We start from the raw sequence: 24,764 nt of genomic DNA, 5'->3' as shown, positions 1-24,764 counted from the left end.
TGTGCAGCTCCTATCAAGATTTGTCGGCACATTCGGGCGGCTTTGCTGGTCTTGTTTTACCATTGTCGAAATGTCTTGTAACCGGGATTCCGAGACTGATCGGGTCTTCCTGGGAGAAGGAACATCCTGCGTTGACCGTGAGAGCTTGTGATGGGCTAAGTTGGGACACCCCTGCAAGGTTTTGAACTTTCGAAACTCATGCCCGCGGTTATGGGCAGATGGGAATTTGTTAATATCTGATTGTAGAAAACCTCACACTTAACTTAATTAAAATGAATCAATCGCGTGTGTAGCCGTGATGGTATCTTTCGGGCGGAGTCCGCGATGTGAACACGGTTCTTGTGTTATGCTTCAAATGTAAGTAGTTTCAGCATCACTTCTTGATCATTATAGCTTCTCGACCATGCTTTGCTACTCTTCTCGCTCTCTTTTGCGTAAGTTAGCCACCATATATGCTAGTGCTTGCTGCAGCTCCAGCTCACTACCCTTTTCCTACCCATAAGCTTAAATAGTCTTAATCGCGAGGGTATGAGATTGCTGAGTCCCCGTGACTCACAGATTACTTCCAAAACCAGATGCAGGTGCCGATGATGCCAGTGAAGGTGACGCAAACCAACTCAGATGGGAGCTCGATGAAGATCGTGTTCATTGTGTTGTTTCGTTTTCTAGTTGATCAGTAGGGGAGTCCAGTCGGGGCGATCAGGGATCTAGCATTAGGGGTTGTCTTTCTTTATTTGGTTCCGTAGTCAGACCTTGATTGTATTCTGGATGATGTAATGCTATATTTTCATGTAATGTGTGAAGTGGCGATTGTAAGCCACCTCTTTATCCCTTTCTTATTTAGTACATGGGATGTGTGAAGATTACCCCTCTTGCGACATGCCTACTATGCGGTTATGCCTTTAAGTCATGCTCCGACACGTGGGAGATATAGCCGCATCGTGGGTGTTACAAGTTGGCTCAAGTTATTTTGAGGTCGTTATCTCATTCAAGCCATTTAATTCAATCGGTGCAATCTCTCTTTTCAAGCAATATCTTCAACGGTGTTTCTCTTGAGTGGGCCCTAACCCACAGGTCTTTTCCTAGGATCCTACCTGACTCTTCTGTTGTCTCGGAGCTATTCGCAAATCTTCTAAAGTTTGACGCAAGAATGAATTATCATCAGTCTTATGTATTTCTCCAAGATCTGTCAAATTCTTTTCATCGTAGAATCAACCTCTTCGCTTTTGATTCTTCCAGAGTGTCTCAACAATTCATGGTGGTGTTTCTCATCATCATTCTCTGCATTTGAAGACCGAAGAAGAGTTTTCCTCCAAATCTTATCTGTTCTCTCAAAGATTCGTGATTCTAGCTTGTTGCCATCCTCTCATAATTGTTTTCGATTGTGAGAATTCTTTTCACCCATTTGGAGCAATTCAAGAGTCTTTTCAGTTTGATTATCCGGAGCCCATCATCTCAGAATTATTCATTCCAGCTTTCAGCTCTCGTTCTCCAAATCATACCGGTGCATCATTCAAATATCCTCTAATCAGTTCATGATCTCTCCGTTCTCATGTATTTATAATCTCTCAAGTTTCTTCGTTCTTTTATCATTCTTCCTGGTGTTTTCCTTATCTTTTCTTTGTTCATTTTTAATTCTTACGGTGGTTCTTCCAAGATCCTTCTTCCTTCGCTTATCTTATCAATTTATTCGTTGTTTCAATTCTACCGGTGGTTCGTTGAAGATTTTCCCAAGTTTGCACTATATCTATCTTAATCCTTTCAACGAGAATAAGTAGTATGCCAAATCCGTTGATTGTCATCAATTTAATTGATGATGGATAAGCATAATGTAATTCTTATTCTTGTTTCATCGAGTAAATTCAATTCCTGCTTTCCGGAGTGGTTCATCATATAACATTCTCGGTTCAAGATGCTTTATCTTTTCTTTTCCGGAGTTCCAAGCTCTCTCAATTATTTCATCCCGAAAGATTCATCTAAATCATTTTAAGGATTCACCTGGTGTTTTCAACTTCTCTTTCTTTATATCATCCTTTTATTTCCAGAGTTCTTCATGGAGGCTCAACATGGTGGTTCGTCAAGGATTCTTTTCATTCTTCAATTTGTTCTTCAAGTTTTCTCTCGAAGTTAAGGTCCGCCAAACCATACGTCAATTATTCTTCATGGTGCATTCCAAAAGTGCAGTTCTTCCTATCTTAGCTTTTGAGGTGGTGTTATGTCACTCTTGAAAATTTCCCTTCGTGTGTCATGATTCGCAAGTTGTCAAGAATGAGATAGTTAAACCCATCAATTCCTTCAAGCATGAGCTCTTCTCAATCCATTAATCTCTTTGTTGGAGTTATCTTGGGTTATATTTCACCTAAAGCTTTCCCTAAGGATAGTTGCTATTTATGGTGCTCATAAATGACCTAATTTCTTCATTTATCCTTCCGGGGAAATAAGTTCTCATTTCCTTGTTCATATCAATCCAATCTATTGGTTTCGTCAGTGGTAGAATTTAGCCTCAATTTTGAGATGTTTTTCATAAGCCCACTATAAGATTATTCGTTTCGTTGTTGGTTTTTCAACAATTCCGTTTTAACCTTCTTGGAAGGGTGTTTTCCAAGCTCAAGTATGGCACAAGTTGCCATTTTCTTCTCCATTCTGTTATTGCAATGACCTATCTTCTATTCTTCCTTCTGGAGGCATTGTGATGTTGCTCTCTTCACTCATCATCTCATTTTGTGAATATCATGTTCTTTCTTTTGCTTATCCATTTAACCGGAGTGTCGTGTCCTCTTTTCAAGTTCTTCCACCTTATCAAGTTTTGCCTCCCTTCTCAAACGGAGTGCTGTCTGAAATCTTTCTTACCTCTTGTGCCATTTCTTTCAATAACCCCGGAGGCAGTGTGTTGTTGATTTCATCAAGTATCCTCTCATCTTGTCAATCCATGTTCAATTCCTACCATTTACAGTCGGAATGTTGTCCAAATTATATCATTCTTATTCCTTCTCTATCTTGTTTTAACCGTAGTGTTGTGTCTATCATTCCTCCTCTAACCAGAGTCTCATCCAAGAGCTTTCATTTTGCCAAGCTAATATTCTTCACCTTCCATTTCTAACCGGAGTTTTGTCGTAATTGATCTTTATCGTTTCCTTGTACATCTCATTTCAACCAAAGTGCTTGCATGTACTCCTTGTCCATTGCAACCCTTTTCTTATGTCTTTCAACCTACAAGGTTTCTGTAATATTCCTTGTTCCCTTTTCTAACGGAGTGTTTTCAACTTTGTTCATCCTCGTAGTTTTCTTCTTTAAATGTGTTCAACCTCGCAAGGTTCTTTGGTTTCACTCGTTTATCAAAGAAGCAACTTAGTTTTACCTCTTCTCTTTCTCTTCCGTTTCTCCCCGGTGCCATCCTAGATCTCGGGACGAGATCCTCTCGTAGTGGTGGAGTGTTGTGACGCCCCGAGACAATTGCGCCAGGTGTCTCCCAGTTATTCGTTGTTGTTGCCTTGTCTTTTGCTTGTGTGTTGCATCTTGCCATGTCATGATGTGCATTGCATCATCATGTTTTCAAAACTTGCATCCGTCCCGGTCCCCTCGTTCCTTCCGTTGTCCGTTCAGAGCCCAGACACACTCGCACGCGCCCGCGACATGTCCGAAATATTATTTTATAAGTGGCCGTAAAATATTCTCGGAATGGGTTGAAAGTTGGCATGCGGTGTTGTTTCGTCGCATTCGGAGCTCGTTTCATAGCCCAACCGTAAAACTATCGCCACATTATAGCCGGTCTATCGTCAGACGTTTTCGGTCTCCGGAAACAGTCGCTGGGTCTCTCTATCTTCTCCTCTATCAGCCCAACCCGCTCTCCATAGCCCACTTCCACTCACCTACAGCCCACCTACTCCATCCTCGCGGCGGGAGCCATCGGATCACGATCGGAGGGTCCGAAAACCCCCCCTAAACCCATAACCCTAGCTCTTTTGACTATATATAGACCCCCTCCTTCCAATTGTGGCCATTCCTAGCCCAAACCCTAGCCCCCTAGCCTTCCCTAATGTCCTAGACACCGCCACCACGAATTCTGCGCCGGCCAACCCCCTCCTCGCCACTTGGCGCTTCCGCCACCGCGCCCAGAGCAACCAGCGCGCGCCACCTCACCCCGCAGCGTCACCCCGGCCAATCCCGCAGCGCCACCTCGCGCCCCAGCGCCTCAGCAAGCCGCGGCCCACGCGAGCCAATTGGGGCCTGACCGCGTCGCCTCCTGCTCCCTTGCCCCCGATCTGGTTCGAAGGAGCTGATCTCCTCTGCCCTAGCGCCGCCCGACCCCGCCGCCGTTCACCTCACCGCCAGCGACCTCCTTCAGTCGCCCAGGACCCAGGTCGCCATGCCCATATCTCCCTCCTTCCTCTCTTCTTCCTCCACTGGTCTGATATCTCTCTAACCTCGCTCTCTCTCTCTCTCTCTCTCTCTCTCTTTCTCTCTCTCTCTCTTCTGCCAGCAGGGATCGTCGCCGCCACCCTGGATCTCTGCCGGTCGCCGCCTCCCACCACCACTGCCGGATTTGGAGGCCCCATGCCCGTATCCGCCTTGTCCCGCGTCGCGCCGGACCTCCCTCGCCCCGCCGGCTGCAAGATGCCGCCGGCCACGCCATGGCCTCGCTCGGTCTCACGCGGGGGAGACGAGCCCTCTCGCTCGTGTGGGTCACCGCATGGGCCTTGGCCTCCCAGGCCCAGCACCAGCCGGCCTGCCCGACCTCCTCCCACCGAGCTGGGCCAGGCCCGTGGTGAGGCCACTTCCATAGCCCCCTCCTGTATACAATTGGGCTAGCAGATTCGACCCATATTGTTTTTTTACCTGCGATTTTGTCTAATTTCCAGAGAGACCAGTTTTACAGAATAGTCCCTATAGTTCATGCATATTATAACTCACATACTGTGCATCGGAACTAAATAAACTATATATGTAAAATGCTTAAATTTGTGTCTAGTTTCATAATATCCAACTTTCAACCATGTTTAAAATGTTTAAGCTGTTGTTTGCATTAGTTTGCTCATATCCATGGTAAAATGATTAAATTCATAACTTCATAACCATAGCTCCATTGTAAATAATCTTTATATGTAAATGGGATAGAAAAATGCATAGATTATCATGGTGACCTTACTTTGCATGTTTAAATACTCTAAAATATGCTATAGGTCAGAACAATACCAAATCTAATATATGCTCATGAGGATTTCTTTGGACCTATTGCTTGTTGTTCCGGCCTCATTTAAACTTGCCTAGATAGGTAGTTTTCATTTGCTTCACCATATTGCCATGTTTAATAACATTTAACCTGGTTGGGTGCATAAACGGGAGAGAACTAAATAAGTCATGTGGCGTTTCGTCAATATGCAACTCGTTGCATATTGAGCTCCACTCAACTTGTAGTTTTGCTTGTGCACTATGCCATGCCATGACTTGTTAAACCGGACATGCATCATACTTGTTTGTGCATCATGCCATGTTTATGTGATGGTTGTTTACTATGTTGTTTCTTTCTTTCCGGTGTTGCTTCTTCGGGTTAGTTCCGATAACGTCGTGTTTGTGAGGATTCGTTTGACTACGTCCGCTTGTCTTCTTCATGGACTCGTTCTTCTTCCTTGCGGGATCTCAGGCAAGAAGACCATACCCTAGAAATCACTTCTATATTTGCCTGCTAGTTGCTCGCTCTTATCCTTGCCGCGATACCTACCACTTGCTATATCTTGCCTCCCATATTGCCATGTCAAGCCTCTAATCCACCTTTCCTAGCAAACCATTGTTTGGCTATGTTACTGCTTTGCTCAGCCCCTCTTATAGCGTTGTTAGTTGCAGGTGAAGCTGAAGTTTGTTCCATGTTAGAACATGGATATGTTGGGATATCACAATATCTCTTATTTAATTAATGCATCTATATACTTGGTAAATGGTGGAAGGCTCGGCCTTATGCCTGGTGTTTTGTTCCACTCTTGCCGCCCTAGTTTCCGTCATACCGGTGTTGTGTTCCTTGATTTTGTGTTCCTTAAGCGGTTGGGTGTTATGGGAACCCCTTCATAGTTCGCTTTGAATAAAACTCCTCCAGCAAGGCCCAACCTTGGTATTACATTTGCTTAACAACCTATTACCCTTCCTTTGGGTCGGCCAACCCAAGGGTCATCTTTATTTTAACCCCCCGGGCCAGTGCTTCTCTAAGTGTTGGTCCGAACTAGAGCCCCTTGCAGCGCCACCTCGAGGAAACTTGAGGGTTGGTTTTAGTCGTATGGATTGCTCATCCGGTGTGCCCTGAGAACGAGATATGTGCTGCTCCTATTGGGATTTGTCGGCACATTCGGGCGGTCTTGCTGGTCTTGTTTATCCATTGTCGAAAAGTCTTGTAACCGGGATTCCGAGTCTGATTGAGTCTTCCTGGGAGAAGGAATATCCTTCGTTGACTTTGAGAGCTTGTGATGGGCTAAGTTGGGACACCACCGCAGGGTTTTGAACTTTCGAAAGTCGTGCCCGCGGTTATGGGCAGATAGGAATATGTTAATGTCCGGTTGTAGAGAACTTGAAACTTAATTTAATTAAAATGCAGCAACCGCGTGTGTAGCCGTGATGGTCTCTTTCCGGGGGAGTCCAGGAAGTGAACACAGTTTTGGTGTTATGCTTGAATGTAACTAGATTCAGGATCACTTCTTGATCACTTCTAGTTCACGACCGTGCTTTGCTTCTCTTCTCGCTCTCATTTGCGTAAGTTAGCCACCATATATGCTTAGTGCTTGCTGCAGCTCCACCTCATTACCCTATCCTACCCATGAGCTTAAATAGTCTTGATCGTGAGGGTGTGAAATTGATGAGTCCCTATGACTCATAGATTACTTCAAACAGTTGCACGTGCCGATGATAACCGTGCAGGTGACGCAACCGAGCTCAAGGAGCAGCTCGATGAAGATCGTGTTTGTTGTGTTGTTTCATTTCCAGTTGATTAGTAGTGGAGCCCAGTCGGGGCGATCGGGGATCTATGCATTAGGGGTTGTCTTTCTTTATTTGGTTTCGTAGTCGGACCCTGATTTTATCTGGATGATGTAATGCTATATTTATGTATTGTGTGAAGTGGCGATTGTAAGCCAACTCTTTATCCCCTTCTTATTCATTACATGGGATGTGTAAAGATTACCCCTCTTGCGACATGCCTACTATGCGGCTATGCCTCTAAGTCGTGCTCCGACACGTGGGAGATATAGCCGACTTAGGAGCCCCCTGCTTGATCGAATCGCTGGCATTGTTGAGTCTAGAAAAAATGTTTTGAGTCTTATAGGATTATATATATCGGAGAGTAGGATTATTTTTAATCCTTAGTCCCTTCTTCGCTCTGGTGAGGCCTCCTGACGTAGAGTTTTGACTCTTCTCTTCTCAAATTTCACGAACAAAATTTAGGATCACGCAAGTATCTTGGAATCGTTCTGATGGTTTTGTGATGAGAACATTGTTCTTGGTGCCTCCTGACATTTAGGGGTTGTGGTAGTGTCCCGGGGAATTGAGCTCCGAGGTGTTGTCGTCACAATTTTATCATTGTAATTCTGGAATACCTGAGTTCGCCGACATCGAAAATCTCTTTTATGCAGTTGTTGGTGAGATAACCTCGATGCCACCCAATACTGGGGCGGCAGTTCGGGAGTATTACCATAACTTGTGTAACGGATGCTTTTTGAAGGTTGAGGTAAATGATTTCCGGAGGTTTCTTGGTTATGTGTTGAAGGATGGATACAGCTGGATGTAGGAATTGTTAGTTTGGGTGAGATATTATGCTTCCCCTGTAACCCCAACACCTGATTGAATAACCAGAAAGTTTCAAGAGTTTATAAGTGGGAATTCCAGTAGATCCTAGGATATCTTTCCAACAGACACATGATACGATATGGGATCTATCATATGTGTGTTTCTGGCTTATCTCCTAAGTCGATCCTTTGTTTTTGTTTTGGTTTGTGGTATGCGAGTTGCTTCGAAGTCAAATGTTGATTCCATACCTTTCCTAAGCGGTGTTCTCATATTTCTATGGGAGTGTTAATCCTTTTCGATCATCGAGATGGTCATGTCAATCCTTTTCAACCGGCATGTTTCTCTTCAAGTGGATCCGATCATTTTTAACATTCGCAAGATCAACTCAGTTTTCGTCAACGGTGTTTGTTTCATCCGTCCCAAGTTGCCTTTGTTTTCCCCCCCCCCCCCCCCTTTTTCTTCGAGGAATCGGATTTCGTAATCAAGTATCCATCTTATGGATGTGAAGCCTCTTTGCTCGTCTCTTTCAATGTTCTTATCCGGTGATTCTCAGGAAGATACTAACGGAGCTTCAAGATCATCATTCATCATTCTTTTTCTTCTCCGGTGGATTCAATTCTAGCTTTTGGTGTTGATCATATCCCTTTCCACATTTCAAATGTTTTCCCATGTCGGTGCACCTCTTAATCATTCACCTCTCACTATTCATTTGTTCTGGAGTGCTGAAGATATCTCGGAAGTCTCATCTTTTCATTCAAGATCCGTTCAACCTATTTCGAGGTTGTTATCTCATTCAAACCATTTAAATCAACCGGTGCATTATCTCTTCCTAAGAAATCGTCCAACGGTGTTTCTCTTGAGTGGGCCCTAACCCACAGGTATTTTTCCAGGACCTTACCTGACTCTTCTAATTTTCCCGGAGTTACTCTCAAATTCTTCTCAAAGTTTGACGTAAGTATGAATTATCATCAGTCATTTGTTTTTCTCCAAGACCTGTCAAATTCTTTTCACCATTGGCTCAACCTTTCTATTAGTCATCCCGGAGTGTCTAAACAATTCTTGATGGTGTTTTTCATCGTCATTCTCCGGATTTTGAAGACCGAAGAAGAGTTCCTCTTATATCATATCTGTTCTCGTAGGGATTCATGGTTCTAGCTTGAGGCCATCCTCTCATAACTGTTTTCAATTGCGAGAATTCTTTTCACCCATCCGCAGCAATTCATGAGTCTTTTCAGTTTGATTCTCCGGAGCCCATCGTCTCGGAATTATTCATTCCAGCTTTCAGCTCTAGTTCTTGAATTCTTCCAGTGCATCATTCAAATTTTCGCTAATCATCTCAGGATCTCTTCGTTCACTTGTATCTAAAGTCTCTCAAGTTCTTCTTTCGTTTTCCAATTCTTCCCGGTGAATTGTGCTTTTGCTACTTTCTTGTTCAATTCTTACGGTGGTTCGTTCAAGAGTTCCTCTTCCTTCGTTATCATACAGATTCATTCGTTCTTCCATTCCTACCAGTGGTTCGTTGAAGACCTTTCTCAAGTATGTGCTATGTCTATCCTTTTTACGAGAATAAGTAGTATGCCAAATCAGTTGCTTGTCATAAATTTAAATTGGTGAAGGATACGCATAAAGTAATTCTTATTGTTGTTTCATCTAAGTGTTCTAATGAATTCTTTCCAGAGTTGTTCATCATGTCACATTTCTAGGTTCAAGATGCTTCATCGTTTCTTTTCTGGAGTTTCAAGTTTTCCGCTTTATCTCGTCGCGAAGCTCCATCTAAATCTTTGCAAGGCTTCACCTGGTGTTTTCAACTTCTCTTTCTTTCTATCATCCTTGTTTACCGGAGTTCTTCATGGAGGCTCTACATGGTAGCTCGTCACAGATTCTATGCATTCTTCTATTGTTCTTCAAGATTTCTCTTGAAGTTATGATCCGCCAAGCTATACTTAAAGTATTCTTCATCTTGCATTCCGAAGTGCAATTCTTTCTATCTTATCTTTTGATGTGGTGTTATGTCATTTTCACAATTTCCTTCATGTTTCATGATTCAAAAGTTGTCAGGAATGAGATAGCTAAACACATCAATTTCTTTGAGCATGAGATCTTCTCAATCCATCAATATCTTCGTTGGAGTTATCTTGGATTATATTTCACCTTGAGACTTCCCTAATGATTGTTGCTATTATGGTGCTTATAAATGACCCAAGTCTTTCATTAATCCTCCCGCTGAAATAAGCTTCTCGTCTTCTTGTTGATATCAATCGAATCTATTGTTTTCCATTAGTGGCAAAATTTCGCCTCAATTTTGAGAAGTTTTCCATAAGCCCACTACAAGCTTTTTTTCATTTCATTGTTGGTTTTCCAACAACTCCATTTTAACCTTCTTGGAAGGGTGCTCTCCAAGCTCTTTTGTGCCAGAAGTTGCTTTTCCTTCTCCATTCTTTCATTACAATGATCTATCTTCTTTTCTTTCTTCCGGAGGCATTGTGACCTTGCTCTCTTCACTCATGATCTCGATTTTGTGAGGATCGTGTTCTTTTCTTTCTTATCCATCGTGTTGTGTCTATCATTCCTCCTCTAATCGGACTCTCATCCAAGTGCTTTCTTTTTGCCAAGTTCATATTCTTGCCTTCCATTTCCAACCGGAGTGTTGTCGTAATTGATCTTTATCGTTCCTTGTACATCTCGTTTCAACCGGAGTGCTTGCATGTACTTCTTGTCCATTTAAACACTTTTCTTATGTCTTTCAACCCACAAGGTTCCCGTAATGTTCCTTGTTCCTCTTTTTCTAACGGAGTGTGTTCAACTTTGTTAATCTTTGTTGTATTCTTTCAATTTGTTCAACCTCGCAAGGTTCTTTGGTTTCACTCGTTAGTCAAAGAATCAACTTAGTTTTACCTCTTCTCTTCCTCTTCTGTTTCCCTCCGGTGCCATCCTAGATCTCGGGATGAGATCCTCTTGTAGTGGTGGAGTGTTGTAACGCCCCGAGACCGATGCGCCAGGTGTCTTGCAGTTATTCCCCATCATTGCCATGTCTTTCACTTGCGTGTTGCATCTTGCCATGTCATCATCCGCATTGCATCATTGTGTTTTCAAAACTTGCATCCATCCCGGTCTCCTCGTTCTCTCCGTTGTCCGTTCTGAGCCTAGACACACTTGCATGCGCCCGCGGCATGTACGAAATATTATTTTATAAGTGGCCGGAAAATGTTCTCGAAATGGGATGAAAGTTGGCATGCGGTGTTGTTTTAGTGTAGATAGGCCGCCTGTCAAGTTTCATCGCTTTCGGAGCCCGTTTGACGCCCCAACGTATAAGTATAGCGGCAGTAGTAGCCGGTCTATCGTCGGAAGTTTTGGGTCTTCGGAAACAGTTGCCGGGCTGCTCTCCTTTTCTTCTCTCTTCACAGCCCACATCCGCTCAGATACCATCTTTCCTACTATGCGCCTATGCCTCTAAGTCGTGCTCCGACGCGTGGGAGATATAGCCGCATCGTGGGTGTTACACTTCTTGACTGTGTAAAACAAAGGTTTTCCCATCGCCGATAAGGAGGGGGTGATGGCGGCACGCTTTTTGGCTTGCTCTAGTCCTTGTAGTCATACTAGCTTGTCTAAGCACGTGCATATTTATTCTTTTTCACCTCTCGTGTTCGCCGTATTGCCACGACTGTTGATGAATAGATGGTAAGTTATTCACAGGGAAACCCTTGTTGAGCGTGTTTGCGAGAGAGTGAGACAGTGTGCGTGTGTGATATGTCTAGAGACTGAAGCAATGTTAACAGATTCTTTGTGTCTATGTGTCTGGAGGATAGAGAGAGACATGTACATGGGGCTTTGTGTTGTGTAACATGGAGACACATATACATAATTAGAGAGTGAGTGTGTGAGATACACATGCGGAATGGGGAGAGATGAGGATCCAGATGTCAGGACCCCGATTCCAAGTCACATCGATCTAGCCGGTAACACCTCATATCACATTGCGGCCTCACGCACGGTATTCCCACGGGTGTCGCCTTACCCTGGCCCGGGACCGTTTGCGCCTTTTGGCACACGTATATGATAGTGTCGCTAGCATCCATATGACAGAGAACCCGGGCCGACATGGCTAGTCGTGAACCCAAAGTGGCGCAGACCTATGGATACAGGCATACATGAATCACATCGAGCATGTCGGTCATCATCGAGTGAATCCAGGATGTAGGACTGGGCTAACAGGACTCCGGGGAACCCGGGCTATAGCAGGCTAGGCAGGACTCTGGATGTCACCATGTGACATTTCCCCGAAGGGACAGACATAGGAACAAAGTGAAACACATGCCGGCCAGTCAAGTGTCCTGAGCAGTAGTGCTGGGCTAGAAGGACTCCGGTGGACCGGGCTGTTGCGGACTACTATGGCTCGAGGAACACTAGACTACATTTCCCCATAAGAAAGGCTGCCAAGGATAAACAACTAGATTGTCGGATCCCACTCATACCAAGCATTTCAATCATACACACAATATGCCTGATATGAGTACATACAACATGGCATCACAAGAAAACTCTACAACTCAAGTACTTTATTTAAAGGCTCTAGAGAGCCATACATAACATGTTCATACAGGTAGGGGTCACATGACCCAACGCTCAAGTCATACAAGCATACAAGCACATGCGGAAGCAAATAGTCTGAGTACAGACACTAGAAAGAAAGAAGGCTTCTCGAAGCCTGTCTATCTACATAGGGCCCTCCATGGCCAGGATCACCACCTGGGTGGCTAGTCACTCGTCTCGATCATTACTCGGACTAACATAGCAGTATGACCGGGCACATCGAGGCACCGGGTCAGGCGAACCACTTGATTTTGAGCACGAGTGGCCATCTGAAAGCACAACCACAATGCAAAGGCATTAGAATTTCTAGGGAAAATTGGACAGCATAACAGCTGTAAAATGCTCAGAAAAAGATTTGAGACATCCACAACAGTTTGCAATACCACTCAACAACATCATATCAAGGTTCTGATTCAACTGACAACATACTAAAAGTAGTAGAAACTGTACTGAGGCTTGTAACAACAATCCTATAAGCTACTACGGATTAGTAACACGTGAACCTGATAGAAGAAGAGACCCTAGTCCTTAACCCACATTGAATGAGAAGAGAATGACTCAGATCAGAGGGCATAAGGTAAAGGAGTAAAAGATCCTTACGTTCCCTCCCACAATCAATTCCCCTACATATAACTAAAGCATTTCTAGACTCGACATCGACCAGTTTGGCTCAACGAACCTACAGGTAGTCCGGCTTTGATGCCAACGCTGTCAAGACCCCGATTCCAAGTCACATCGATCTAGCTGGTAACACCTCATATCGCATTGCGGCCTCACGCACGGTATTCCCATGGGTGTCGCCTTACCATGGCCCGGGACCATTTGTGCCTTTTGGCTCACGTATATGATAGTGTCGCTAGCATCCATATGACAGAGAACCCGGGCCGACATGGCTAGTCGTGAACCCAAAGCGGCGCAGACCTATGGAGACAGGAATACATGAATCACATCGAGCATGTCGGTCATCAGCGAGTGAATTTGGGCTGTAGCACAGGGCTAACAGGACTCCGGGGAACCTGGGCTGTAGCAGGCTAGGCAGGACTCCGGATGTCACCGCGTGACATTTCCCCGAAGGGACAGACATAGGAACGAAGTGAAACACATGCCGGCCAGTCAAGTGTCCTGAGCAGTAGTGCTGGGCTAGAAGGACTCCGGTGGACCGGGCTGTAGCGGACTACTATGGCTTGAGGAACACTAGACTACATTTCCCCATAAGAAAGGCTGCCAAGGATAAACAACTAGATTGTCGGATCCCACTCATACCAAGCATTTCAATCATACACAAAATATGCCCGATATGAGTACATACAACATGGCATCACAATAAAACTCTACAACTCAAGTACTTTATTTGAAGGCTCTAGAGAGCCATACATAACATGTTCATACAGGTAGGGGTCACATGACCCAACACTCAAGTCATACAAGCTTACAAGCACATGCGGAAGCAAATAGTCTGAGTACAGACACTAGAAAGAAAGAAGGCTTCTCGAAGCCTGTCTATCTACATAGGGCCCTCCATGGCCAGGATCACCACCTAGGTGGCTAGTCACTCGTCGACATCAAGGTCTACATAAAACCAATCGGAGGGGCAGTGTTGTCGTCTGAAAACAGTAATTAAGCAAACATGAGTACAAGGGTACTCAGCAAGTCTTACATCAGAACCTACTATACATGCTCATTCTCAAGAAGGTGGTGGAGTTATTGCAGCAAGCCAGCTTTGACTCTTGGCTAAGCTATCCTACAGAACTCCACTAGTAAAACAGTTTTTCGCACACGAGTCCACTAATCACCAACACAATACTCCACCGGGGATCCTCCCTCGTCATCCTACAAGAGGGCCATCCTCTGTACTCACACTTATCTTGAGTCTTTTAGTAGTATCCATTAGCTTGTCTATGAACTGTATAGGCAACCAAGTAGTCCTTTATCGCAGACGCGGCTATTCGAATAGTTTTATACCCTGCAGAGGTGTACTTCTTCATACACGCTTTCACCACTTACCGCCGTTTACACGACATGTACTCGGCAACCTTCAAGCGGAAGCCCAACGAGGGTGTCGGCCACGGCCTACCTAACACTCAAGCCTCTAGTCCAGGTCTATCGCCTATTCAGGTCCCATCCGCAGGGAGTCCGACCGAGGTTTCCACATACGGCCCCGAATGATGTGAACAGGGTTCCCGAGACACCAAACGGGTGACTCGGTACATCGTGCCACGGTGTATCTACCGCAACATAGCCCACCCCTAGGGTCAGCGCTACGCACGGCTGCCAACACATAACCTACAAACACCAAAAACTATTTGCAACTCCTGGAAAGAGTACTAGGGTGATTAAGAAGCCGAGAGGGTCCATTGGTTTTGGGCCCAATGTATGGTAGTAACTGAATCTTAAATCACACATACAGATCTCAGTTCTTAGGGACAGCCTCAATGAAACAACCCAACATGTACTCCTACATGTCCTCTCATCGATACCTTTACCAAATCATGTTCAACACATCCCTCACATTACCGACATAATCATTTCACTCTAGCCCATGACCCAGATGAACCAAACCTGACACAACTCTAAGCATAGCAGGCATAGCAAGGTAGGAAACACATACACGGCTCAATCAACTCCTACACATGCTAGTGGGTTTCATCTAGTTACTGTGGCAATGACAGGTCATGCAGAGGATAAGGGTTCAACTACCGTAGCACACAGCAGTTTGAATCACGTTGTCCTAATGTAGTAAACAAGAGCAGAAGCGAGAACATGGGTTTGTATCGGAATGATCAATGGGTTGCTTGCCTGATGTACTGGTAGTAGGGTACTACCCTTCAGACGGATATTTGGGGTTATCCTCGGAGGCAGAACCTACCACGAAAGACACATCGAACATAATCAACACATGACGATATGCAACAATATGATGCATGCTATGACATGGAAAAATTAAAGTGTCTTGGCCTAATGCAAGCTAAAACAGAAAGGAATGAACTCATTTGAATCAAAGATTCAAATGTTAGCTCATTTAACATGGCCTTATTAGTGCATTATTTTATTTTTCTTAAACAGAAAGGTTAACTTGTTTTGTCATGCATGAAACCATTACAGATGGATAGATTGAATTTTTCTGATCATTTTTCATATATAAATTGTTTGATTTGGAGTTATGGTTGATTTTCTATGATTTTTAGGAGTTTTGGCTATTTTCTGGAATTTCCTATATAAGAATAATTCCAGTAATTGAATTAATGCGTCAGCATGACATAGGTGTGACGTCAGCGGGTCAACTGGGTCGGCCAGGTCAAACCTGACTGGTGGGCCCTGTCTGGCAGTGGCTCAGCTAATTAACAGGATTAAATTAGTACTAATTAACTGTTAGTGGGGCCTGGGCCCACATGTCAGTGACTAAACTAATTAAAATTAGTTAACTCTAATCCTAAACTAATTAGCATGCCGGCCCCACCTGTCATAGGCTCAGCGGGCAGTCAACTTGGGCCTACGCGTTAGTCCACGGTTAAAGGGGGTCAGACTCGCCGGCCTTTAGCCGCCGGCAAGGCCAGACGCGGCGGAGGGCTCGGGTTTTGCACTCCGGAGACCAAAAGGACGGCGGAGACCATCTACGTGATGCGGGGAGTGAGCCGCGTCGAGTGGTGGTAGTAGGTGGAGCTGGGGTGGCCGGAGACGACGGCGGCGAGTATGTCCGCGGCGAGGTTGAACTAGTCGCTAGCAGGCACGGCGAGGGGCACGCGTGGGTGCTATGGGCTCCTACGAGTGCGTTGAAGACGAAGGCATGCTCGGTTGCGACCCAACGTGGCTGTGGCCACGATGGCGACGTGTGGTGGTGGCAGCGAGCTTAGGCTCCGAGCGACATGGGGGTTAGAGGGCGCAAACGAGCGCGGGGAGGGGGAAACGGGTAAGTAGCTCACTGCGGTTGCAGGGGAGCGAACGGTGAGCTAGGGGAAGAGCTGGAGCGAGCGGGCGGCAAGGGGGATCTCCGGTGACCGAGGTTGAAGACAAGCTCGGTGTAGCGTCTCCGGGGCGAGCGAGCGCTCGGGGATTAGTCGAGGCGAAGCAGCGGACAACGGCGGAGCTTCTTGGCACGGCGAGGCAGCGAGTGGACGATGGTGGCTGCGGTGGTGCTTGTCGGCGGCGACGGCTGCACTCGGCAGGGGATGGGGAGAGAGCCAGAGAGGGGGAGAGGCCATGGGGAGAGTGGGGAGAAAGAGAGGGGGTGTGGGGGAGTGCGTGGCACTCGTAGGCGCGTCCGGGGCATCGGCGGAAGTAGGAGGTGGCCGGCGTGTGGCCGCGGGCGCCGGCCACGCGCTTCTCGTCCTCCTGGCGGGAGGAGGAGGACGACTGGCAAGAGCCAGTGGACTGGGTCGAGCCGGTGGGCTAGGTGGGCTGCGCCAGGTAAGTTCTGTTCTCTCTCTCTCCTTTTCTATTTTTTTATTTATTCTATTATTTCTGTAACTTCAGGGCTTCATTAAAAATGCCAGGGCATTTCCAAAAATCATAAAATTAATCATGGCCGGTGCTTAGAATATATCCAATAGCAAACATTTTGGTTTACGATTATTTGAGCATTTAAAATATTTTATAGCATTTAAATGCCCAAATGCAAATACTACAAGAATTAATTCAATGACCTTAAGATGTCCTAGAAAAATGTGCACCATTTTTGTCCACGGTTTTAACCCAAAACAAAAGGGTGCGCTTTTTAGAAGGGCATTTCAGGTTCATTGAAAAAGTTTTTAGTAAACCCTAGTTGTTCCAGGGGGGTGCTGGGGGTTTTGTCATCCCCATTTCAAATTTAAGAGAAATTTAAACGTGATGCACACTCTAATGCTTGAATTGGCTAGGGTGTGACAACAGATTAATGGGTGTTTGTGTGTGTTTGTACGCGCATTTGTGTGTGAGAGGGAGTGTTTGTATGTGGAGTAGAGAGACCACTAATGATGTAAACCTAGTATAAGGGAAGGGGGAATGGTGTGACATGTGTAGTAGCGGGATAGCATGGGTGCGGGCGGGGGGAGCAGACTATTTGGAAGAGACATCGAGTGTGTGCGGGAGAGGGGTGTGAGAGCGAGAGAGAGAGAGAGAGAGAGAGAGAGAGAGAGAGAGGGAGAGAGAGAGCTAGCGACGGAGAGAGGGAGAGGAATAGAGGGGGCATTTGTGTCCATAAATGGCGTATATATAAGGAGACAATGTTAATGTTGTTTGAAATTGGCCTATGAACGGGGACGCAAGGGAAGCGAGTCATCGTGTGTGTGTGTGTGTGTGTTATAGGGACTTCATGAGAGATCTAGAATAGATAGTGTAGAGAACAATGTGTGAGATCGAGAATGATGATACATTAGGGAGCTATGGAAAGAGTCACGACATATATGTATACATGGAGGAGCTGGGGAGGGTCCGCATGTGGGAGAGATAGAAAGAGGAGAGTGGTGCACAAGGAGATGAAGTGTGCTTGTTTGTAGTGGGGGTGGTGTGTGAGGTGAGTGTGCGAGAACCACATAACTAGGGAGACAAACATTTGGGGGCGACGTTTTGTGTGTATGGGAAAGATACACTATACATAGTGCGTGTGCTTGGGAAAGAGAGATGCATGGAGATCTAACTAGAGAGTGGGGGAAGAGATGTGTGCATGCCCAAGAGACAAAGTGATAGAGACCTATATTGGGGTCCGGACTTTAGAAGAGAGAGGGGTGTTAATGTGCTCGTGTGTTGGTGTTTGAGGGAGAGAACGACTTCTGTGTGGGGGGCGATGAGGGGGGGTGGCTTCAGATAAAGAGTGAGGTGTCCATATTTGAGGGACTTTAGCGTAATTGAGATATACATGGTCAATAGTGTGTGCACTCATGGTTTGGACTATGAGATAACGATACTTTTGAACATGCGTGATATACCTTGATGTACCAGAATTACAAACCTAAGATTGGAATTTTGGAATTCGACTCCATCATTAGCTTTAGTATTTCATTTAACCGGAGGTACATTTTTTAAGCCGAGATTTTGTGATTTCAAATTCATATATCAAACCTAGAGATATACACATACGGGCATGTTCTAACTTTATAATCATCCACTTTATTCATACACATACACATTGTTGCTTTTGTCATCATATTTAGGCTAAACACATTTCGAAGTTCATTTGAATTGGACCGTACGATGGTATTTGCTTGTAGTAGCTCAATGATCCATATTTGAATTGACTAGACAATCTAAATTTCGAATTGGTGACAGTGATTTTCAAAACTTGCACTTTTTTTGCATGCAAAACAAACAAATTCTCGGCCATGATATCATAGTCGGCCGTACAAGAGCAGAATATAATTTCAGGCGCCAAAAGCTTTCAAATTTCCTGCTCACATCGAAATATCTCACGCCCGAAAGTTTAGCCTTGCAATATTCCTGTTTTACCCCTACCACATGAACGGAAAAGGGCTGCTTTGGTAACTCCATTGTTTTCCCCTCTTTTCCCCCAACATTCTTCCCCCGAGCCCCCCCCCCTCCCCCCCCCCCCCCCCCCAACCATGGCAAGCCGCCGAATCTAGTCCTCCACCACAGCGGTGGACCTCACACCCCGACGGATCTACCTTCCGCACCTTGGAACCCCCAACTGCCAACTCACTACTTCACCGGAGCCGCTTCAACGACTGGCTTGTCCACCACTCCAGATCTCCTTGACCGCCATCATGGTCCACCGCACCAAATCTGCTTAACCGACGCCCTCATCCACCACAGTGTAGGCCCTTCACTGACACCCTTGTCCGTCCCTTCGCTGGCCCTTCATACAAGCCCTCGTCCGCCGCAACAGGTCTGCCTCACCAAAAGCACTGTACAATGCGCCTGCCGAAGCCTATGTCAACTGCACCGGACCCGCTCCTTGGACGCCGTATTCAACTCCACCGGCCCTGCTTTACCGACGCCGCAGCCTCATCAGGTTATTTCGATTTGTACTCCTTCGGTTTTTCTCTTTATCGTGCAATTGTTCACTTACCACAGATGAGCTTTCTTGTATGTTGACAGGCGCCACAACCGTAACACCGGAGCCGCTTCAGCGACGGCAACAGCCGGCCCATACTCAACCACAACACGAGCACCATCGATGATCCTTAGCTATCAAGTATGCCAACGATACCCATACGCCACCGAGAATCAGGTACTATTATCCAACGGCCGGCTCCTACATTCACTTTCTTAGCATAAGCACCGCACCTTTGAATTTCTTCAGGGAATCATTTAGTTTTTCATGAGACGCGTTATTCTGCTTGCACCTGTAGGGCCATACTTCTGGCAGTGAACATGTTACATGTGCTAAATTACATACCAGTGCACATATAGTTAATATGCTTTAATTTTGTCCTAAGTATTATTGTACTTCCTGGATATCACTGCGTACTATTTTACTTCTTGCATGCTATATTTATGATAATGGTGTTGTTTTGATGCCACCTGCTGGTTCCACCAGACTGCTTCATGTTCTCTATGCTGGATTACACGTCAGCAAACTAGCATGTGGTTCCGCTGGTTTTTGTTCATTTTACCCTACATTTTCTGATGCTAGCTATTACATCACTGCTCCGATCCTCTGTTCATTACTTTTTTGTTTGTTCTTGATCTTCCCAAGTTGCATGACTAATTTGATACTTCTATTAATTATGGAGCTGCCAACCCCATAAAGCAAAATATTTGTTCTTTTGGGGTTGGCACCTCGAACAAGCATAAAAATAGAGGGAAGCAGATATATTGTCGTGTATGCACACACCCTTCATTCATTAGTTTAGATGAACCAGTGCATGTGATTAAAATTAATTTTACCTAAATAGAGGGTGCAGAATAAACTGCAACAACTAGATTTGCAACCACGGGATGCTGACAATATCTTCAAAGAACATTGCAATAGCAGCAAGGCTTCACAACAACATATGGTAATCCATTGTGTTTTAGTACATGTGAAATGTAATGCATGTGGGCTTCTTTCTTGGCTTGTGCCATCAACCTGTAATCCTACAGAATAACAAATAGTTCAGTTGTCTGCTTTGCTGTATTGCTTGATTTGAATGCTTGTTTGTTACTTGTTACACTACACCTGAGTTGGCCAATATGTCAGCAGTGCCTGCTGTACTATCGTAAGGAAATGCATGCCTAGTTCATTTGAGTCCTTAACTTTTCCTATGAACTTCATCACAAGACTATCTTCATAGTTTATATGAGGCCACACTATTAAGTGCTTTCTCAGATTATTTCAACTGCTTAGATGCCTTGGAAACTTAAATATAGCGATGGTACACTCCCTTTCAACTAGGGATGTAAACTGGGTCCCGTTTAATCCCGATTAAAGTCCTTTAGTGGTATGATAGTTCAAAATACTTTTTGTTTTTTGAGGAAAATGAACCAGGGAGCTAGCAAAAACTAACTAGATGGGACTGGCGGATGTCGTTTATTTGCCACTTACATCCCTAGTTTCATCTTACCATTTTAATTTATTTTCGGTTGATGCTGCTTCAATCCATTTAAATATAGCTTGCCTTGCTCGGCAATAATTCGTATGTCGTTTACCATGTAAGCTTACTGCCTGAATCATGTGATAACTATCTCTTACTTATGTCCAGCGGAAACCTTCCAGGATGACGTTCACACTAGGACACAATGTACAACCCCAGAATCTATTTGTGGAAGAAGTGCGCCATCCATGTTACCAGACGGTAGCAGTTGAGAGGCAACACCACCGGAGAGCAGTCTGAGCATAGATATTATAGTTCTTGAGGCTCTACTAGAGGCAGAAAGAGATGGTGTGGCTGCCATGAATGAGGTAATCTCGATCTTGAAGCTGGAAATTATGCAAGCAACCCAAGAATTGGAGGAAGTAAGAATGTTGCATTTGAAGACGGAGGAGGTCCTCCTACTTCTGCTATCTGAGGCCTAGGGTAATCCCAGTTCTTCTTTAGATAGCAGTTAAAATTGTCATTAGATTATTGTAATGTGTTGTAATGATCCGAATTTTTTAGGCGAGGTAATCCTCAATACTTGTATGATTGACATAAGGTGAACTGTTTTTCGTGTGAGCATATTGTATTGGATGAAATAACTGTTTGACTCGAAGTGTATCCAACCTACTAAATTGGAATATCACGTCATTTCTAAATCATAATCATATATAAAGGTGGAATAAATCTTTGTTGTGGTTTTGAAGAAATAAATAACAAAACATAGAATTATCTATGGATATTTGTAATCGAATAAAAATTGGATTTCGATTTAGTTGCTAGGGCCTAGGGCAAACGTGAATGCTAATTCTACCATGTTTTGAACGAAGCGGCTAAACACCCACTATCATTTGTGGGCTACCCGAAGCAAGTGTTTGCGAGATGGAAATTAATGTCTACCCCTGAAACTTGACATCCTTATCGACCGGATTTACACTCCTGTCGATAGTGGTAGTCTAGTAACTTCAATCAGACGTGACACTACGGCATCTGAGCCCATTCAGACATGGTGGGCGCCAAACGTGGGCAGCAAAACACATTTGATTCAAGCTCGTCCAAAAGGCATGTGTCTCTCCCTCCATTTCCCCATTCATCCATGGTGGGCAGGAAAACAAACTCTCCTCGTCCAAAATCGATGTAGGCTAATATTTTAAATAGGGACAGATGTGTAACTTCCCTCAGACGTGACACAACCGCCCTACCTGTCAGCCCCGTTCATACACCATGGGCGCCAACCGTGGGCGGCAAAACACCCTCTCCTCGCCCGTAATCGTTACCGGCAAATATTTGGGAGATGCGAGATTACCGTCCTATCCCCAACCGACGTGATATCCGAAATTTAAAACGGGGGATAAGTTCGTAACTTTCCCACATTTCAGACAAGCGCGTCCCAAAGTTTCAGATCCCCCCTCCCCCTACGTTTCCCCATTCATACACCGTCGGCGCCACGACAACCTCCCCACTGCGGCCAGTCTCCTCCGTCCGCCACCCCATCCTCCACCTTGCCGGAGCCGCTACCCCTACCCCGTCGTCCACTGCAAGAGATGGACATCTCGCATCCATGGCGCCGGACTAGGATCCTTTCATCGCGTCGTCTCGCTTCATCCGCGTCATCGTCCACCTTGCCGTTGCCGCTCCTACAACCGCCTCATCCACGGCAACATGAGTTATCACCCGACCTAGTCGTCTGCCAACTAAAGTCTTCTTCCCTGCCACCGATAGCCATGGCACCCGTAGCACCCTCAATGTATCAGTAGGGGCCTACACGGCATCGCAAGAGAGGTGGTACTCTTTCATATGTGCTTAAGTTATTGATCTCACCCGGAAAATAGATCTTAAATTGTTTATTGTACTTTTCTTGTCCATACCAAATCGTAGTGGCTAGTTGAATGCAAACATTGGTTGTGAAGTAGCTTTGTCCGGTTTGCACCTTCAGATCTGCCATGTCACGGTCACTATACTCGTAAAGATTATGGTTTCCCCTTTATATTCACTACCATCATCGTAGGTGCTTCACTGCTTCGTGTCATGCTAGCACTACTCCCCAAGACCTCAACCCATCAAGCGAAACAACATGCTACTCATAATTTCAACCCATCAAAGCTCATATTACTAAAACAGAGAACGTTTAATTGGTCACCTAATGTTCCTATATTCATTTTGAAAAGCATGTGCGCCACCCACTAGTCCAGCTAGTTCCACTTTCCTGATTTTACTCTTGATGCTTAGGGTTTTCCCCTTTTATCTACTCTACTATGATGTGTGTTGGTGCTTTCTGTCGTACTAGCATTACTCCACCCTTCAAGCTAAACAACACAACACTCAAAATTCCAAAGCTTAGTTGTTCAAATATGATTGTGATACGATACTGATATTAGTTAATAGACACATTTAATTGGTTAGCTAAAGGTCCCACTTTAGTTTCCAAATGCATGTCGAGACATATAGAGAGACAACAGAATTGCATTTCTTTGTCACATGTTGACTGTACTTTCTTGTCCATACCAAATCTTAGTTTTTATTTCAAAGCAAACATCGGTTTCTAACTACCCTTTGCGCAGTTTGCAGCTTCAGATCTGCCATCCCACTGCCACGGTCAACACTATACTCATCATGCTTACGGTTTCCCCATTTTATGATGACCACGATCAGCCTACGTGGTTCGTGTTGTAATAGCACCAGTCCACCCACCGAGCTAAACAAGCTTAGTTGTACAAATTCAAATCTCATATTAGTAAAACTGAGACAGGTTTAATTGGTCAGCTAAATGTTCCTACTATAGTTTCGAAATGCATGTGAGCCACATATGAAGAGACCAAAAGGAATAGTATTTCTCTGTGCGCTCTGGTTCATCATGGGTGGCCAACCGACATTGTATAGAAAGACTTGTAATATCTTCAATCTGCTTGCTCTTCTCATCTTCTTTAAGATGATCCTCTTCTCTTGCGGTCGACTGGTCAGGTCGAGTTATTCTCCCTTAGTACATTTTGAATCTATCAGGTCAGGTCGACTTGTTCTTCTTTACTATATGTTGAAGCTGTCATCTGCAAAGTATCATCACTTCTGGAGCTCTCATATTTTGAGTAGTACGCCACATTATATTAATGCACACACCAAATTACAGCATGCATGGAACTTCTTAGAAGAATTGCAGAGATAGCACAAAGGGGTCTACACGGAGGAAGTATTGGATTAGAATCACTTCTGCATTACAAATATAATATCACTTGTTTTTATGTTTTCATGCATGTCAGGTATTGAACATTATCAAAATGAATATGAGAATGGGCGCACGAGATGAATATTGCCGAACAATCCACGGGCTAAGAAACTTGGCATGGTGGAGGATGGCCTATCTTATTCACCCATCAAGGTGCATGCTCTAACTTGGCAAGGTTGTATTGGTCGCACATATTTTGCATGTGACCTCTTGCATTACTTCTACTTTGTTACACCATCTGCTTAGTTTAAGCATCATATATGAGTATATGCCATACCTATCCATTTTCCGTACCTATTCCATGTGTCGTCATACTATGTTTTTCCAGTCAAATGTTGTTCTTTCGTAATAGATGTCCAAAAGGAAGAGGGTAAGTTTAGATCCTCAAGGAGTACGAACTAGGTATTTAGAAAAGGTAGTGATACCTATTAAATCAGATAGATCAGCAGCCACAGAAAACGCAGGCCCAACTGTACCAGATTTTACCCCTACTCCAGTCGGCAAACCCCTACTAGAACTTCTGAGAGCCCAGCGTCAGGTACTGTCTATGATATCAATTCAAAATTTGAACTCCTAAATTTCTGCATGTGCCTTACCTTCTCTCTTGTATGAAAACTAATTTCATATGAATATCCTTGCTCAAAGGATTGTAGGATCTCACGACAACACTAGGCTCTACATTGCTCTTGTCAGTACCTCTTCCC

General features: G+C 44.7%; 1 pseudogene; it reads left to right on the top strand.

The window, feature by feature from the left end:
* Nucleotides 1–24,764, top strand: part of LOC125536743 — an 88,275-nt pseudogene that overhangs the window by 4,101 nt on the left and 59,410 nt on the right.

The sequence above is a fragment of the Triticum urartu genome, chromosome 2 (assembly GCF_003073215.2).
Source record: "Triticum urartu cultivar G1812 chromosome 2, Tu2.1, whole genome shotgun sequence".
In the NCBI taxonomy this organism is placed as follows: Eukaryota; Viridiplantae; Streptophyta; class Magnoliopsida; order Poales; family Poaceae; genus Triticum; species Triticum urartu.
This window is presented reverse-complemented; position numbering and strand designations above follow the sequence as displayed.